Genomic DNA, 6,000 nt, shown 5'->3' on the forward strand with positions numbered 1-6,000 from the left:
AATTAATAATATAAATAATGTTAAACTATACAAATTGTTGCAATTGATACAAACTGATGGGACTGACGTGGCATTGAAATGAGAATGCATTTTACATCTTTATAAATGGCTCTTTAACATCAATATCACGAAAATACGCGAGGTACAACTCTGTGAGGATAAGCGGAAAAGATTCTCTCGCGCGAAACTAAATGTCTTTCAGTTCGAGAGTGGTTCGTGTATGATCGAATTCTCGGTGCCAGGATGTTTGCGTGAGTTGAAGAAGTGAAAAGAGTGTTCCTTCAGAAACGACGACGGCGCGCGATTCTAGATCGCCTCGAGTGGAGTTGCGAATAGAATCGCACGAAGAGAATTGCACGCTTATGGTTTCCGCGGCGGAATAATCACTGTTCGGCGAAAACGAATAGCGGTTTTGAATTTGCTGGAAGTTGGGAGACGAACTCACCGCGTCGCCCGGAGACATCGCGAATTCATCTCTCATTGGAGTAACGGATGTCAGTCCGGGATATCGCCAGTTGTCAAAAGTATTCAAACGTCTATCACGCTTGCCTTGTAAAATCCGTTCGAAATCGAATCTTGGACGGGATGGTTATATCCAGAGAAAAAGACATAGTGATGCTACATAGTGAGGCAACAATACAGAAAGATTGATTTCACTGAAATAATTAAAAATTTAGCTACATACAGGTCTGAAAATAATTTTGTTGAAACGTCAAAAATAATTGATTAATTATGAAGAATATTTTTCGTCTGTAAAATTATTTACAGAATTTAATTTATTTACTAGCATTAGACTATGAATGTTTATAAGCATCATTATTATTGAATTGCTTGTCAATATAATGTGATAATACTATTTTAATTCTTAGAATTGCACTTTAAGATTAAAAATGAAATTCGGTGCGTAATTTGCAGAATTGGATATGTATATAAATCTGGATTCCGCACAAATATTATGGAAAATGCATCTCAATCGAATTGGTGGAAATTTTACTATGTATTGTATATTGTAAATCATGATATTCTGATCAAAAGTTCTTATAAGTAGGATGTTCAAAAATGGACAGTTTTCGAGATACTGGATGTCAAATATTAGAATTATGGCTAAATTCCAACATTTTATTTCCAATATCTCGAAAATTATCCATTTTTGGATCTCCTACTTATAAGGACTTTTGATCAGAACATCATGATTTACATTATAGTAAAATTTCCATCAATTCGACTGAGATCCATTTTTCATAAGATTTATGCGAGGTCCTTTAAACCGAATTATTTAAGTACTGAATATCCAGCGTTTAATGCTTTTATTTCCTAGTGTTGTATGTTATGTTACGATCTTAAAAGATATTTTGTTTAAAAATAATTACATATGAATCGCAAACACGATGAGCAATGCTGCAAAAGAATTTTGATAACCATCAGCTTCTTACATAATTATTTTGATATTTTAACAAAATTATTTTTAAATCTGTATCTATCTAAATTTTTAGATACTTTAGCAAAACTATTCTTCCCATGTAAGCAAATTTTATATGTAGAATTAATATATAATTATTGCAATTATAAAACAGTTTCCTTAAGTATATATAATTAATGTACATTAATTTTTTATTCAATTTTTTATTCATTTTATTTTTTATTATTATGTGTATACATTAATTCTATATATAAAACTTGTATATTTATCACCTTTATCATTTACTATGTTTTTTTCTGAGTGAGGGCACAGGCCATTTCAAGGATTACAGTCCATGTACAAATGAAAAAAAAATCAATCCACATTCTATGTGAAGGATAGCATTAAATAAATAAATACTTAGCTCCTTCATAAGTGGAGAAAAAAAAACATCATGTCTTACAAATGTCATAAAAGATATCAAAATACCCGAATGCTATCTGATTCAATCACAATGCATCAGTTTACAAGTTGTATATCAACAGATAGCAACACGAAAGTTAATCGTCATCGTTTGCTCTACCATTCATCCGAGGAAGGAACTATTTAAAAAAGAGAAAAGATAAATTACAAAGATCAATCGTAAGGATTAGAAAGAAGAAAGGAGGCACCTTCTCGATTATCCGTGCCCTATCATCACACCTGTCCGCAACCCGTCTTTCTGACCGTAAAAAAAAAAGACATTCCGCCTCCCACGATTTATCAAGGGGAAGAGGATCGAATCACTCGGATGCTGCCGGTCGGCGATCTCGAGGGGTACCAATGCGCTCAAGTAAGTGGGCGGGTAATCGAATAGAACGCAGGTATCGCAGGTAAAAGGATGCGCTTGGTACGAAGGTGCGGGTACTGCGTGCGACGCAAGGCGACGCGACGCGATTGCGAGTGGGAGAGGAAAAGGCGGCGGTGCAGCGAGTTTAGTTCGCGCGTCGTACCGAGGTCGTCGAGGGGGGCTCCGTCGTCGCAGGTGAAACGCTCTCTCAGGAGAACGGATTCAGTCGTGGCCGCGCGATCGCGCTTAGACGATATTTACCTGCCTGCGCGCGGAGATCCCGGCAGGAGCGTATATCGTCCGCACGCATCCCGCAGTTCCCCCGAGAGCCCCCCTCGGAAGTGGGTCCAAAGGCCCCGCGTACGCACCGTACGCACGCACGGCGAATACGCCTACGAGGTAGGAGAACCCGCGTGTTATTTTTCCTTCCTCAGGAATATAAAACGTTCATCACCGGACACACGCTGGACGAATCGCGACCCGGAGAAGATCCGTCGTCGTCGGACGCGAAACTCGCAAAACGTATTTCCTGTCGAAAAATATTATGGTTTACTGAGATACGGATTTGATCCTCCGACGTTGCGAGTTTCCGATCTTGCGAGTTTCCTCCAGCAGTGACCGGTCAACTCTTCGTGCGACTTATTATACCGTGGAGGTGGAAAGCAAGGAATTCCATAATAATGGAAATAAATTCTATTCGATTTCGTTTCTGCAATTCGATTTAGGGAGAATCTTGGCGAGCGCTTCTTTGTGACCGGTTCGTGGTTGAATTCCCCCTCCCCCCCTCCCCCTCAGGAAGGTGCCTATCTCGCGCTCGCTTTTAGCGTTAGTCTGTCACGCCGAGCGGTGATCTCAACGCTGACAGAGTCGGACGAATCGAGGTCGAGCGAGAGTTTCCGACACGGTGCGTGGTTCGCGACTCACCGTAGAGAATTCGATGGAGGTCGTCGACTGTCAGCGCGAAAGACGCGCTCATTAATTCCGGATAGGGAAGAACCAATAGGGCTGCCCTCGATAGCAATTTTGTGAGCGTGAGTAAACTGCACTCGCGAGCACTCGCTAGCACTCGCGAGCGCGCGCGTCGGTGCTCAGCACGCTATATAGGCGTTCCCCGCTCGCGTAGAAAACTCGTTGACCTTCGCGCCTGCGGACGTTGTCGGAGTACGAAAGCGAGCGGCGAGTCCGACTGAAAAATCTCCCCCTTCCGTCGATTTCGGTAAACCCATACCAAGAATACCTACTTGTCGTTAAAGGACACGCCAATTAACGCGGAATGCAACGGAGAAGACGCCAAAGTGAGACTTTCATTTTTGTTAACCATTCCAAGGAACCCAACCAAGTCACAAGAAAGTCAAAATGATTTTATTTTGATCGTGAAAGTCAAAACGATGATCTTTTGTTATAAAATTTGTTGAGAATGTTCATTGATTAAGAATATTAATTAAGTCATTTTGATTTTTTGTTGACTTCTATGTGTTCCTTGGATGGATGATATTTTAAATAATTCTTAAATAATATTTATTTTATTAGAATACGTACGAAATTTAAAAGTCGAAACAAAAAATGTTTCTTACATTTTTATAAAAAAAGAATTAGACATCTGATTTCAAAGATATATAATAGGTGCCCCTTGCATTCCTTTCTCCTTTATCCTTACAGGGGGTATCGCATATTCGCAGCAAGTGTATCGACCTTTCGCTGAATACTTACTATCGTAACGGACTCGTAACTCGGATGCGAGATGTTTATTCCTTCCATCTCAAGATTTCGATTTAGAAAAACAGAGTATTATAGGTCCTGAAAGATATAGAATTCATTCCTATTTCTGTTCAGTTTAACATCAAGTAATTTGTATTAGTTTAATACACTCATCCAACCTCCGTCAAGATGGTTGACAAAGTGAATCCGCTGCATGGCATTCTCATCCGCAACATAAATTTTAAAATATCGTGTATTTATCAACTCGACAGTTTAAGCCCAACTTCAGTAGTTCAGGAGAAATTCTAGAAAACAAAATACAAATCTGTTTTATGCAGAGGCAAATATGTGGAAATATAATAAAAGCGATATATTTCGAGTAGATGAGTCACTTGACAGGCGCCACGTGAACGATATTAAAACAGTTACGTAGCAGATAAGCTAGTAATACGATATCGATATCGATGTAAACTAGGAAACCGTAAATAGATACAAGGAGTCTTATAGATAAGAACGTTGCAAGTTAACTTAAATAGTCTATACATTATTTGCAACAAACAAACATAGTTTATTTTATTTACTCGATATTTATAAATCACTTGATATCTCTTAACTTTGCACAGTGAGTTTTCTTTTATTTTTCTTACTCTGAATATTCGTTTCTAACTGTCGCCTTTCCGACCGATATACACATTCGGGATTCATAATTTGATCGAAAACACACCCTCGATATTTACGCTTTTATTGTCAGCTTTGTCCTAACTTTGTTTTATCAGCACTTTACTCTAAATTGTTTACACGCAGAAAAATATCATTCTATTTTTAAGAAAAGTGATTACTAAATTTAGTGTCTTCCTTTTAAATAATCGTTATCTTTAACAAAGAATTATTTTCTTGATAATAATCTTAAAATATGTTTATTATTACAAATTTTAGAAAGACTCATTATTATGTATTTAAAACAACAATTTATTTTCTTTTAAAGAATATATTATAAAATTGATTGAAGGAGCTGCTTTATATATTATATAATAAGCAAATCGAATTTGTTTTAATTTAATAATCTTGATTGAGTATAAAACTTACTAGGAATATATAATATATTTTAAATAAATTTAAATGCTGATGAAATTATGATAGATTTGTGGATGTATTATCTGTTGAAATACTTAATACAAGTAATTAATTATTACTTACATACAGTGAGTATTTTTCTGTATGTAGATCGTGGAATGTTCGATCAATGCGCGACCTGTTTTTAAAGAATTCTGTGTTTGATTAGCGACGCTGTGTATAGTAATTTCAATATATTGTAGTAATCGATCAATGAATCGATAATCAACATTTACACTTTCAAATGTGCAATCTACACACGTCCTTGTTCTTCGTATATTCGGTGATGGATATCGGTGATGGATGAATCAAGCATATATATTGTTCAAAAGATTATGATGATCCAAGCAAGATCTATAGAAAAGCAAACGGATTCGATAGACGCTCGAAAGTATGATATAACCAAGTGAAAAGATTCAATGATCATCGAGTTTGAAAATGGTATTCGAAAGAGGATAAAAGTTTTCCGCACGTACTATCCATAGTTTATACAGATTGACATCCTTCTTTGTCTCACTTCATAACGTATATACGACATATTTTTCTAATTGGAATTTTTCGAAATTGCTACTTACTGCTATATTGTTTGAAATCTTCCTGCGTGATTCGAGAGAATAAAAAATAAATTGAAGAGGCATAAAATGAAATTATATTAAAAAAAATATGAGTGTGTGGATTTAATATCATGAGGTGTTTATATAATTCCCATCATGTTGTAGATATAAATATCAACATGAACTTAATATCATATGGATGTGAATTTAATACCATGATTTGGCATCATTAACTAAATATAGCTTTGAAAACTATAAGTTCTAAACTATAAGTTCCGTTTGAAGTTCACAGAATGCAAGTGAATCTCCTCCATCTTATGACGATCGATACATTGAAAAAAAATGTATGAATAGCATTATTTTAATTAAAAATAATCTTGTTGATTTATATATATATATATATATAT

General features: G+C 36.1%; 1 protein-coding gene across 1 annotated transcript in view; it reads left to right on the plus strand.

Moving 5' to 3' along the window:
• Positions 1-2,466: 2,466 nt before the first annotated feature.
• The window catches only part of LOC108694665, a 30,493-nt gene continuing 26,959 nt past the window's right edge, over positions 2,467-6,000 (plus strand). The window contains exon 1 of the mRNA XM_018204275.1: positions 2,467-2,627. The gene's annotated coding sequence lies outside the window, so the exon portion shown is untranslated. The remainder of the gene's footprint in view (positions 2,628-6,000) is intronic.

Source organism: Atta colombica, unplaced genomic scaffold (assembly GCF_001594045.1).
Source record: "Atta colombica isolate Treedump-2 unplaced genomic scaffold, Acol1.0 scaffold121, whole genome shotgun sequence".
Lineage (NCBI taxonomy): Eukaryota > Metazoa > Arthropoda > Insecta > Hymenoptera > Formicidae > Atta > Atta colombica.